This window comes from Canis lupus, chromosome 12 (genome assembly GCF_003254725.2).
Source record: "Canis lupus dingo isolate Sandy chromosome 12, ASM325472v2, whole genome shotgun sequence".
Taxonomy (NCBI): domain Eukaryota; kingdom Metazoa; phylum Chordata; class Mammalia; order Carnivora; family Canidae; genus Canis; species Canis lupus.
Window position 1 is genome coordinate 33,997,986 of NC_064254.1, and position 14,366 is coordinate 34,012,351.

The window sequence follows — 14,366 nt, forward strand, 5'->3', positions numbered from 1 at the left end:
TTCCTTTTCAAATAATTTAGACTTCATTCATAGAAATGTTTGTGAATGGATCTAAAAGACACCTATTTTGAAATTACAGATAAACAGTAGGACAGATCATTTTTTAGAGTGATTTGTGAAATATTGCCCTAGTACAGTTTATTTTTTAGAACAAAAATGACTATAATACATTTCCTTACTTCTCTCAAGGATAATTGGCTTCTTTTCTTTTTTGATATCGCAAATTCTATTTACACACAGAGCACCTCTCCTCCTGTCCTGCTGAAGTCCTCTAAAGATGCAGAGACAGTTTAAAAGTCATTTAATTCATATCATTTTCACCCAAGCTTTGTAGAAATGAATCAAAGAGAAGGCAAGGTATTCAGTTTTAGTTAACAAGATAATTGCACCTAAAGTAGCTCCTTGAAGTCTGAGGCAGTAGGCAGCTGCAAACATCCGACTGAAAGCCCATCTGTGGCTTCACAGCTTCCAGTCGAGGATGTTTACAGTCGCTCACTGTCAAGAGGGATATACCTTCTTTCTGTCTGGTTAACCTGCAGACTGGTCCCTAGCAGGTGTTTCTGAGATGTACAAACAGCAATTCTGTACGTTACCAAATTCTCACTCTAACACAGAACTGTCCTAGAAAATGTCTCAAAATAAAAAGCTTCATGTCTGTTATTCATCTACCCAGTTCCAGTAGGATTTTGTGATAGTCGAAGACAATGTATGCAAATTGCTTCCATCCATTATTGTTAAGCTAAGAAACAATGTAGGATTACTTAATAGGGTTCCAACATGCATTATGCAATTAAAATCCTTCTTTGAGTGAAAATGACCAAACACAGAAATTAAATTATATTAACAACACAAAGTGCACATTAACATTAAATACTACATTTAAGTGAGTTTAAAAGGTCTATTTCAAACATTATGAATTCTGATTTAAAAAACACGTGTTTTAATACCACTTTTGCCTGAAATTTGCTCCCACAGACAACTTGTATAGTCAGCTGGTTTTTGAAAGCATGTGCAACAAGCAGGAGAAACATAGAAAGAAATAACGAGGTCTATAACAAGCATGTATCAGGTTTGTGGATCAAAGTTCCCCACTGGAAAAACACAGAACCTATCACTCGCAGCAGAGTGACGCACATTAATTCCAAATTTGAATGTTTTGAATTCCACTCCCATTCTGTTATGAAAATAAATGAGGAAAACTGAAGGTTAAGCTCTATCAGACACTACTCTTCTGAAGGAATTCAAAATGCTTCCTAGTCTAGTGAAAGATTAAGTTGATACAGAGCAGTGGGTGTGCCTTTCCCTGAGATTTTTTAGATGAAGTTACCATAAGGTTCTCAAGTTGCAGAAGTCCTAGTAGTTTGTGACACCAAACCCAAAACGAAAACCAAATCCACACAAACAGTGCCATGTTTACTGAAACTAACAAATGTGAAGAGCGCCATAAATTACTTTTTCAAAGCAAAGGGTAATTCTATCCCATTAAGGTTAAGAAAGTTAATCTTTGAGGCAGCAGGTGAAAACAAGCTGAATTATGCTGAGGCCTTTTTCTTTATTAACTAAGGACTTTGAACTATTAAAACTTCCTAGGGAACCACGTTTTCTCAATGGGTCAAGTCACATAGGGGAACAAAGCAAACTTTATCAGTGCTGTGCAATTCTACATTCCTGAAATTCTTAGTACTTGGCATTCACATATACCATTGCTGACTAGAGCTCCAGTCAGTCCACCAAACTCAGCGACAGCTACCAACCTTGTGAACTTCTCACCAAGACACCCACTTCTTTTAAGTTAGTCACAAATAGACATGGTACTCTGTAATTAAAACAGTTAAATACCAAGCCTTACACCCTGTGAAGACATTATATAGCAGTAAGTGCTTACTAAAAGAAAATATTTTTACTTCCATACATTTTTCTGTGACAGATCCCCTACTTGTCTTGGAATCTTACCATTTAAAATTAAAAACAGTAAGTGACTAATACATATTACCCAAACAACCTCGAATAACAAATGAACATGTGAGAGAGATCTTAAACCTTAGCACAACTTTGAACATCCAGCCTTTTGCTCAGAGCTCTATGAATAAACATAAAAAACTCTGCAAAGCCCAGAAGACGTTAAAATCTTAGTTACATGGTGTAGCATAAATGGAAAGGTATTTCACAAGCATCAATACAGTACACTATACTGTCTGTATACACAGGCTTCCTTTTTAGAAAGACATTCAGCTGGATGAAATCTGTGTGGAAGGTAAAGCAGATTTATCCCAACAAGGAACTGAACAATTTCGCCACTTTTAAGTGAGACTCAATGTTATTTAAATTATTTGCTTGTTTCCTGGTAATTGAGCAGTATTGGTTCCATTTAAAACAGTAATTCTCAAAATGAGAAGATGACAATGGAATTATCAGGACAGTTTTTTTTCCCACATACCTGGACTGCCTCTTGCCCCATCCATTTTTGCAATTCTTATTCAGAAGGGGAGGGGCTGAGTGTGTGTGTTTTGCAAAAGCTATCAAATGATTTTGCTATACCTTCCTGGCAGAGAATTACTAACCTAGAAAGATGAAACTAGATTAGATAAATTTGCTGGAGACTAAAAACTCTTGCCACTAATTGAGAAATAGCACCAATAAATCCATTTAAAAAATCATGAATTAAAAACAAATATGCCAGAATAAGATTCAATTGTGTCCAACACATCAGATCCTATATATTGTCTTACATAACCCTGGACATGTTGACAAAAAACTACTTAGTTACTTCAAAGCCATAGGAATGCTGGCTGCTCCAGCCCTGTTAGATAAGGTCTGCAAAAGTTTCCCCACCCCAAAGTGCAGCTCTGGATATCTATACCCTAATCAGCTTTTATAATCTTCCTTATATTAGTTTTAACTCCTTGAAGGATTCATTCCTTCTGCTGAGGGAAGGTTTAGGGCTGGCCTCAATTAGAGTTTAAAATTTTTTCTTAGCTACCCTGAACCATTCAGTCTTGAACCTTATTATTGATTCTATAATCATGCATTTTCTTAAACTATGTGTAACTAAGAACAGATTAAAATATTACAGCCACTCAAGCTCTCCCACCTCCTTCTACTCATACACACAATTTTCTGGATTTTAAGATGTCTGGGTTTTTAAATGGTCCATACTTGAATATTGAGGTTTTAGGCACTTATCAACAGATGGTGGAAATTACTATTACTTTATGTGTCGATTTATTTATTTATACTAGGACTCGCCCTTGGCCATGGAAATGCAAAGGTGCATGAAGGTAACCCTACCTCCCAGACTAAGGCTTCTTCCTCTGGTTCCACCCTTCTCTTCCATCCAATCTCCACCCATTCTGGTCTCTGAGTGTTTACAGTGGTACCCCATGTCAGCATGGGGCCCAGTGGCCAGGCTCTGTTCTGCATCCTATCACCTACCATCTCTCTGGAGGCCAAGGTTCCAGGCAACTGCATCAACAATATTGGTATTTGGACTCTATTCTTTCCTTCAGAAAACCCACCTTAAGACAGGAAACAAGTGGTTTCTGTTTCCTTTTGTAGAAGGCATATACACATAAGTGATTCTGGAATGCAAATAAATGTACAAACAAAATTCTGCCCTTCAAAATTCATCTTCACCTTATTCTATTTTTACATACACTTAAGTGGTCCACACTGTTGTCAGCCTAATTCAAAGGCTCCTAATTCTCATTATATTTCTTGGTAATGACAATGATGATGTACTTTTCCTTGATTTTTCTGGAGATTAAGAGAAATATAGACTACCTGCGCACTGCCAGTTGAAGGCTGTAGGAATTTACTAGAAACATTTCCCCATGGGTTGTACATATATGGAAGATTAAGAAACTCAAATTCTAGGAAGAAAAGCAGTATCTTTCATAGTGAAGAGCTTATAAAGAATAAAATCTCTTCCACTTTAGAAATTAAAGTAAGCATTTTTTTGTTCAATTAACATTCCCTAATATAATGGTAGTGAGAAATTGAGAATTAAGCCTGATAAACTGTATCAAGTTTATAGCCTTAACTTTCACATATTATTTTTGTTGTATGCCAAGCAGTGTTTATGCACCATCTCATCTTATCCCTGCCATGGTGCGGTAAAACATTTATATCATCATGCAGATGGGAACACTAGGCTTGGAGAGCTGGAATCATACACTCACTTCTTCTATTCTGATGTTCTGCTTATTGTAAGCTCTTCTGAATCACTTGTGGAACTGGGGAAGGCGTTGGTTTGAGTAAATATGAAAAAGTTTATGAAAATTCAAGAAAATTATGTATACATGATACATTAGGCATAAAAAATAATAAATGAAAAAAACTTTTAAGAGTAGAAACAAATATCCAGATTGGTGAGAAAACAATTCTCTAAGTCAACTCATTTCATCCAACATATATTTACTCATTTGTCAAATTCTCCTTTAAAAGGATACTGATTTACAGTCTAGGCCAGGGTTCCCCAGAAAGGAACTCTCCAAGCTTAGCAGAGTTTTTTGGTTGTTAGTACCCTACTCCCCCATCAGCCCCAGCCTTTCCCCTCCTACTCTGGCTGGCGTTCTCACTAGGGAGGGGGATTCCAAGGGTCAGGGCATCCTAGCCTTCAGGCTAATAAGGGACTTTCCATCCAACTCCTCCCATTCCATCTCCTTCCCTTCCCTTGGGCACATAACTGTCAGCAGTTCCCAGGCTGCATCCCTCTGACAATCTGCTGGCTCAGCTCTTCTCCACCTCAGGGTTCCATTAGACTCTTCACAAAGAGCAACTCTCACCTAGGAATACCCTCCCAGTTCTGTTGAAATACAAGATCATATTTCTAAAGGACTATTAGGTGAATTTAAGGTAAGTTTCATTGTAATAATCCCACAGCAGAATTCAGAAGTCCTTGTTTCTTTCTTTTTTAATCAAAGCTATCAAATTAAATTTCCCCAAATAGTAAAAATTCAACATGATTAGTACTATATCTTCACAGTAATGAGAAGTTACTTTAGAGGAACACAATTCTATAATAGAAACTGCATTTAAAAAATATTTGTTTATAAATTTCACAATTACAAAAAATCCATTTCTAATGTAGGTCAACCATACATAATTGATATTTCTATGGATATTTTAAGCAAGTAAAATGATTTTGATGCTCTTAAAGAAAGAACTGAAAGTAATCTGCTACTTGGTTCATTATTTTTTCAAATCCTTTTAGAAACTATTTCTTAGTAGTATCACAAATTAGAGACTTTGCTTAATCATTTTGTGTAAAATAATATCTGTAATTGCTACCGAATAGCCAGATCATTGACACACACAGAAACTGACTCTTTCTGAAATTATGTAATCATTAAAACATGTTTACAGAGCTATGCAATGATACAGAACATTATCTATCCCATCAGGATAAAAGAAAAGCCAAGAAAAAAAACTATATAAACATTACTGTGGTAAAATGCAGAATATACATTTTTTTTAACTTTTCTGTATTTTAAAAGTTTTCTTGAATGTGAATACTTAAATACAAATAATCAGAAGAAATTGACCCATTTCAGAAGTAAGAATTAGAGCTGACCCTTGAACAACAGTTATGAGCAGCACGAATCCACTTACACATGACTGTTTTTGATACATATGCACAGTATTGTAAATGTATTTTCTCTTATGATTTTTTCTTATGATTTTTAATAACATTTTTCTCTAGCTTTATTGTAAGAGTACAGTATATAATACATATGACATGTAAAATGTGTTAATTTGTCTGTTTCTATTATCAGTAAGACTTCTGATCAATAGGCTATTAGTAAAGTTTTGGAGAGTCAAAAGTTGTACAGAGTTTTGACTGTGCAGGCGATAGGCACTCCTAACCCCCACGTTGTTCAAGGGTCAATTGTAGTAGCTCTTTTATCTCAAGAGTAATGTAGACAGTACCAGACATTTCTCAAGAACAGTTATCTAGGTAAATCTTTGAAAGGAGAGACAATTGCATGAGCCTCTTCCCTGAAGGCCATGATTCTACTTCAATCACTATCGTGTCTCCTGGAACAGCTCATCCTGTGCCCTATACATAGTAAGGTACTCAATATGTACTGGCTGAATATTCAAAATGTCAATAAGGAGATTCTTACAACATACCTTATTCACAATTATCCAGCATCTTTCTTTTGAAAATTTTATAAGCTCATAGCTCTTAAAATTTTTTTTCTTCTTTAAAAGTGATGAAATAGACAAAAGTTAATAATTGGATTAAGTTAAGAGCCAAAGCTATAGTACTAAGATATGAGAACTGTCTTGAGACCAGCTGCTGTTTCGGTCAAGGTGGGAAGACAGGGAGCCCTGGGTCCTTTTGATAGAGACTGACATGGACAGATCTCTGAACACTGCTAAACCCTTTTGCTCTTTGGGAACTACAGTACTCTATACCTTACAGAGTTTTTCTGAGAAATGATGGACATGTATGTACAGGCAAGTACCATATACATGTTAGTTATTGTTCCTTATTATTACCTTCTGATTATGAGCACGTTAAGGGAGATTAATCAGAACTGTGTTTACTAACGGAAATAAACTACTAATGTCATTTGGGCTTTTAAACAGCTACATGATCTCATTTGACCTCACTGAATATCAATTTCCTCAAGTGTAATAAGAGAGTTAATCAGATTCTCTCTAAAATCCTTCCAGCTATGAAATCCTATGACTCTAATTCCTTCATTGCTTTAATTTATGGGGTAGGGGTAGGAATCGAAGTGGAAGAGGGTCAGAAGAATTTTTAAAAATTAAACATATACAAATCATGGAAGCAGACTTCCTTTAACTAGTGTGATTTTTCTTAATACAAAGAAGCACTAATCACCCTGACTTCATTCACCATTACTTCCCACACCCACACATTTTTAAAAATAGGACTACAAAATAGTTTAAGAGTATATTTACGGACACAGTAGTTAATAACTGACTTGTGAAGTTTTCTATAGAAGAACTTAATTATCTCCAATACTGTCAGCATGAGAATTGAGTTGTAAGAGCAAAAGAATAGAGGCTCATATACTTTATGCCTACAACAAACAGTGACATAGCATACAGAAAACGGGGCTGAAAAAATTCTTATTCAGAGTCCAAACTTGAAATGAGGTTGCAAGACCTCCACACTATTCTATGAAGAAGTGGGCAACTTAAGTTGAAATAGCTCACTGCATCTCAAAATCAAAGACACTTTCAGCAGAGTTTACTACAAGTTAATGTTTAACTTATCTTGTTTGGGGCTATCAGTAGGTTGGTTGTTCACATAAGGATTTTCTAGATTTCCAACAAAGTAACTGTAAACTCATAAGATAAAACACACTTCAAAATATAGTTATTGAAAAACTCATGTTATCATTCCATCCTATTATATTAGCCTAATTAATACGTGCTCACAGCAGATTTGTACTAAATTTGAACCACCAGGGATAGCTGATGAGGGAAATACAGTGTGACTGGCCCTAATTTCATTTGTAGATTCAGCATTAAGAATGGAGGTAAAAAAAGCTTAGGTCAACCAAACACGATAGCCACAAAAGCAATAATGACAAACCATAAACTACTATCTTGTTCCTCTTGTATCCGTGGAGGAGAGTCTGAGTAAACATGGGATGGTTTACATTAGCTTCTAAAAGGCCAGGTTTCTGTTTCTGCCTAATATTAAGAGAAATTAGTGTGGTTGTTATCTAGGATGCACCAATGGGAAACTTTTGATGAACAGTGGAGGAAAGTGAAAATTTCCATGATTATAGGAAAGGATACAATGAAAAAGAAAAAATGAGAAGAAAAGTTCCTTTTCCCTCTTTCTATTCCAAAAGGGTAATTTGTTAGTGATTCTTGAAATGTCTGAATGATGTTATTGCCACGCAATGATTGAGGGGGGAAAAAAAAAACTTACTTTGTTTTACCAATGGGGATTTAATCAAACCTTTTAAGACCAGATTCCTCTACCTGAGAAATGAATAACCATTTAAAAATAAATTAATTTCTTCAAATCAATACTTCTATCATTTGATTAGTATTTTTTAAACTGGGTGTTTTTGATAAATGCTACTAAATAATGTAACTTTCTACAGAGTTCAGGGGCCATAAAATGAATTTTCAGAAAGTTTAAGGGTAAAAGTAACCATATATTTTAGATTTTCTGGGAACATTACAATTGCAGTAATTCTGTCCCAATGCAATTATAAATCAGTAAGAAATACTTTTGGATCTGTGATCTGAACAAGAAGTCATTAGAGATGATTTAAACAGCATACAAAAAATCCTAAATTCCCTAAAGAATTAACCTTAGTTTTACATTCCGTGCAACAAAAGTGCCACACTTTTATTTTATCTAAGCTATCTACCAAGAAAAGATTTATATACAAGACGAGTAATTTAAACTCACTTTAAAAAATAATTAATGAAACTACCTTAGAGATTTTGAAGATATTAATTTAAAAGAAACCTACCACATTGGTTGGCTTTCTAGAGCCTGAAAGTCCTAATTTTTCTTATTTTTTCTTTCTAAAGCACTTCTTAAAATTGCCTCTGATATTTTTTAAATGTGCTCAGAAGTCCTAGCTCTGGCAGTTTTTTAACTAATAAAATAAACACAGCAATCAAGTACCTACAGTTCTGTTAACAGTATTGTTTGTATTCTAAGCCCTATCCACAAAGGCTACAGAGAAAAATATCCAGTATAAACAAATATTACTTAGATACCAGTGGCATCTCAGAGCAGCACACCCAAGTCTTAAAATGCAAACGGGAGAAATTTTCCACTCCCACGGCGCATAACTTCCTGGTGAACCTCATATCAGGCAAAAGAGAGAGAAATTGTCTCTGTTACTGTGAAGCTGGGGAGGAGGTGTGGGTGTGAAGCAAATCAGTAATTCTCTTTCTTCATTTTTTCACCATCTTTTTCCCCTCCACATATCTCTTCTTTTCCATGATGTCTTTCTCTTTTCTCATATTTCCTGCATTCAGCAGTTCTCTCATCTTCTTTCATTTCCATCCCCAATTTTAAAAGAAAAGATAACTTTGTCCTTTAATCTCATCACTTAAGATCAGCCCCTAAACTTCATATAACACTCACATAAACACTACTGAATAATATTTTCAGTATAATGCACAAATTAGGGCAAGAAGAGATAATCTACTGGGCTGGAGTTAGGGCTGGGGGAAAAAAAATTGCCATTTGTATTTGCAATGTCCAAGCTTCCAGCTGAGAGAGAAGTCAAACTGTAGGAAGGCAGAAGCTTGTTCTGAGAAATGCTACGATGAGGTAAGGCATAAAGATCCACGCAACCCTATGAGAATCACAATGAGCCAGTACAGCCCATGTCACCATGCAGCTGAAACCCATGGCAATAGTCACTTCTGATGCAATAATCACTTCCCAGGACAGAGGAATGTTTCCTTTAAGTTTGACTTTTGATTCTACAGTCCAAGGCTTAAAATTGAAGAAGACCTACTGACTGGGTTGATCCTTTCCACACAGACTCATCTTCCCAAAACTCTTGCACATCTTTTTGCAGATTCTTAGCGCTATTGCTAAGTTATGTTCTCTGCCTACATTTATCAGTCTTCCCTCACTTAAGGCTTACCATAAAACTCTGTGTCTTAGTTTTTTTCTCAATTCCATAACTGTAATTATATAGTAATAACCATAACTTTCGAGTCAAGGTAATTAAATAAACTAACATTTGTAAAGTGTTTAGAACAGTGTTTGGTAAAGAAAGAATTATGTAAAAATTTGTTAAATAAAATGAAAATAAATTATCGATTCAAATGACAAAAACTCCATATGATGGTAAAACAGACTTCAAACAGAAAAGAACAACTTGTTAGTATGAGTCATCAATCCAGTTGAATTACCAAAAGAGATTACCTAAGGATCAGGCTTTATCTAAATATTTTGTATTTAACCAGTTCTGGCCTGGTCTTGAGATATTTGTCAAGGAAGAAATAAATCTGTTGAAACCAGTTTACAAAATGGATGTGTGAGAGTTCACCCTTAGTCTGGGATATCCTGTATCTGACTCTTCAGCATCATAGTCCTTTGGATTCTTTTTACATTAATTAGATAAAATTATTTAAGAGGCTTCATTGTATAGTCTAAAAAAGGATAGAGTTTGAAGTCAAATGTTTGGACTAAGGCAAAAGAACTTATTTTCCCTTGGAGGCGGGGCTATAATGAGATGAAAAGGACAGCTGTTAAGTCATAAAACTAGAAACAGAAAAAGGCAGAAAAAAAGATAGGACAATAGGGAAGGAGAGACAATGATGAGAAAATAAGGTCAGTTTCATGAGATGAGTCTGTTTACCATGCTTATAATATTGGAATAAATAAAGAATATAATGAGATCAAAACTTATTACAAACAGGAAACAAATACATCACAAATACGGAGCTCCATATGTGAAAGGTATAAAATGACCTCACGAGAATAAAAACTCTGGTTTAAACTTTATCGTCTCTATTTAAAAACTGCTTTTAAGATAAAACAATATTTTAAAAACATGTCTGGAGTCTCAGAGTTAAATTAGCAAAAATCGGAAATTATATGCTTTTATTTTTCTATTAATATTTAACAAGAAGTGTAGCTAGTTTTTCATGATATTAGGAATAGTAATTTAGAAGCCTGTAAGGCCGCTAACCATATTAAAAATTATTTTCGGGCAGCCCTGGTGTCTCAGCGGTTTAGCGCCACCTTCAGCCCAGGGTGTGATCCTGGAGACGCAGGATCGAGTACAACGTCGGGCTCCCTGCATGGAGCCTGCTTAGCTCCGTCTGCCTGTGTCTCTGCCTCTCTCTGTGTGTGTGTGTGTGTGTGTCTCTCAAGAATAAATACATAAAATTAAAAAAATAAAAATAAAAAAATTAAAATTATTTTCAGGGCAGCCCCAGTGACTCAGCGGTTTAGCGCCACCTTCGGTCCGGGACGTGATCCTGGAGATCCGGGATCCAGTCCCACGTCGGGCTTCCTGCATGGAGCCTGCTCCTCCCTCTGCCTGTGTCTTTGCCTCTCTGTGTGTGTGTGTGTGTGTCTCTCTCATGAATAAATAAATAAAATCTTTAAAAAAATTATTTTCATAGACTGATTTCATAAATGTAACACCCAGAAATTTTTAAACAATTCAGCAGATGTTCTATAGGTGATAGAAATATAATGTTAACTTCAAAAAAGAATCATATTTGACTTTTTAAAAACATGAACGTCATTTACAATAAAATTAAATTACACTCACAGCAATTCAAGGGATATAATTGGTTTGCTATGAAAACAAATCCTTTGAATTCTTGTTTAATAAGAAGTATTAGTATTGACAGTTTTAATCAAGACAAATGGAATTGAAAACTTTTCAAAAGTTTATTATGTTAAAAATATATAGGGTTGAGGTGCTAAGCTTCTCTAAATTTTAGCAGCATGCCTCAAACTTTTGCCAGACGAAAAGTACACTTCCACTAAGCAAGAAATTTCCATTACTCTTATATTGAGAAGCCACACCCCATACAACTAATGACAGGAAAGCATTTCAATTCAACTCTAACACTATCTAGCCTGAAGCAAAGTTTAAAAAAAAAATACAAAAATAAAACACAACTTATATTTTCAGAGAAGAAAGGAAACTCTTGCTAAATAAGTAGCAATTATGCTGAAGAATTTATATGCTAAGCACGACTGAATGTAAAAACACCAGAGCAGTCAACCATAGCTTTAGCACTTTGAGTATGATTAACAGAATGAACTTTCAAAGGTCAATTAAATGTCAACACATTTTAAAGAGATATTCTTCTTAAATCTGGTCAATGTATAATCCCTTGTAATTTAGGGTTCCCTTCTCAATTTCAGTGTCCTGTGCATGTGGTATATATATATATATATATATATATATATATACACACACACACACACACACACATATATACACACACACACACACACATATACATATGCAGATTCACAACATGTCATCAACCAGATTACTATGGAAAGTCACCTAGTGCCTATCGTAGAGTTTGACTATTTTAATGTTTTTCAATTTATGAAATGATTTTAAAAATTTAACTACTTACGATACAGCGCTATTCAATGAAGATAAAATGCAAAGTAAAATTTAAATGCTAAGACTTATGGTTTATCCAATAGCTGACCCCATTTATTCCATTATAGAAAGTCATTCACATGATAACTCTTTATTATCCCTAATGCATCATCCTGCTACCTAATTTATCTCCAATAACCCTTCCCTGAAGGCTTGTGGTTACCAAAAAAAGCTTACCAAAAAAGATACATAGCATTCAAAAATTGCTGATCCCATCAAGGGATCTGTGGGACAGAACAGGTCCTGAAAGCACTAAGTGCCCATTCTTAACATTTTCATCCAAGAACCAGTAAGAGTCCCAATTCCATCCCACATAAGGAAGGCCCAGTTGTCTCAGAGCCTCAGAATGAGAAGGCACGCACCATCAACATCATCTGACCCAAATCTTTCTATAGCCACAGCTCAGAAAATGTAGAACCACAAAGGTAGAGCAAATTAACTTTACTCCCACAGCTCTTTAGTAGACATCAGGTCTTTAAAACTTACTTAGTTTAGTGTTTTCTTCTCTATATCAAATTTATGCTATGTTTTTTCTCCATTAGGACTTTAAGACCAGGTTATAATTGACCAAATAGCTGTGCTTATCATAGACATTCAGAGCAAGATGGAATCTTTAAGGAATGATGATATGGGAAGGCTCTAAAGAGGAGCTGGAAATTGAAGAATGGATAGAATCTAGGTGGTTCAAAAGGAGGCATCACTAATGAGGCAATAGGCAATATGGGCTAGGGCCTGGTGGTGAGTAGGCCATGTTCCAGGAACTATGGGGAGAATGTATTTAGAGTAGGATGGGATACTGTTTTTATGGCTGCTGTATAAGCCAGGCAGTGGAAGTTCAATCTGATATTGGAACACATAGAAAACGATGAAAGGATTTTGATTTTAAGAAAAATGATGCAAAGATAGCAAAGACTAGCCTTGCAATAGGTTTGCAAGAGAATGGAGATGAGGAGAGGAAGATTTGATGAGCCTCATAGGGGTCTGTCTACTAATGTTAATATTTTACAGGACTGTAAGAAAAAAGTGAGCTAATGAGAGACAAAGTACTTCAAAAAGTAGAAGAGCTCTAGAAAGTAAACGTATTATTCAAAGTCAGGGGGCAGTGGCCTCTCTGATCACTCTGCCATGTCTTGATGGCATACACTTCTCTGAAAAGGCAAATTTAGAGTTGGATACTGGATCTATTTGCTTGGGATCAGAGAGAGAATATCTCTTCCCTTCCATAATTCCAAAGGCTAGATGCCAAGAGAAGACACAGTTGCCACCTCTGAGCTACTGCAAGGTTGAGGATCACAGACACTAAAATCCAAAACCAGTATTAACATTTTGAGGCAGACTACACAATCAGTGTTTCTCAAAATGAGTTAAAAAAAAAAAAAAAAAAAGCATATCAAGTGGTATGAAAAGGGAAGAGGGTAGAGGGGACAGCACCTAGGCCAGTATGCTACATGGGGAAATCTAGGTTACTAGCAGTGCTGCAGTCTATAGCCTTCCCTTGTCCCTTTCCTCTCTGCTCAACAACTACTATTTAGTGGTATGACCTTCCCTTGAGTCCAGAGTGACTTATCTCCTCCTGCGTTGTCTTCCTCTCTTATCCCTCTTCTACAGCAACTCTCCAGGGCTAAAAAAGAAATTTTAAAAAGTTACTATAATAAATTAAAAGTACATATATGGAGTATATAATGAGTGACAATTATTATCTGTCACTCATTTATATATTACATAATTCCCAAAACAACTCCTATGAGGCAGGTACTATGATCCTCATATTCCAAAGAAATTGAAGCTTATAGGGTCAGGGATGCAGCTCAAAGTCACGTAGGTAGTAAATGGCAAAGCTAGGATTTGAATCAGGTGTGACTGACTCCTTAGCCTACACTTTGAACTTCTCTCCTAAACTCTTCCCTTTTTCCTCAAAAACATGAAAATAGTACAATGTCAGGGATTCTATGGATCCAGAGATTACAGGAGCCATTATACAGGTTTGTAGATGAAAGTTTTAACAATAAACAGCAAGGGACCTGGGTTCTCCCATACACCTGACTGCTAAATTATCAGCTTCAGAACCAAAATTGTCAAATAGGCTGAGGGGATAGCTTTCCATTTAGCATTCTAGCTCTGTTCCCTCTCAGGCCTTCTGTACCTTGGGGTACATTCCCCAAGGAGCTGAAACTTCATCTCCTTAGTTGATGAGGAGGTGGGTGGAGGAGGGGATGGTGGGAGTATCCCATAGAAGAAGGGGTCTCCTGGCCC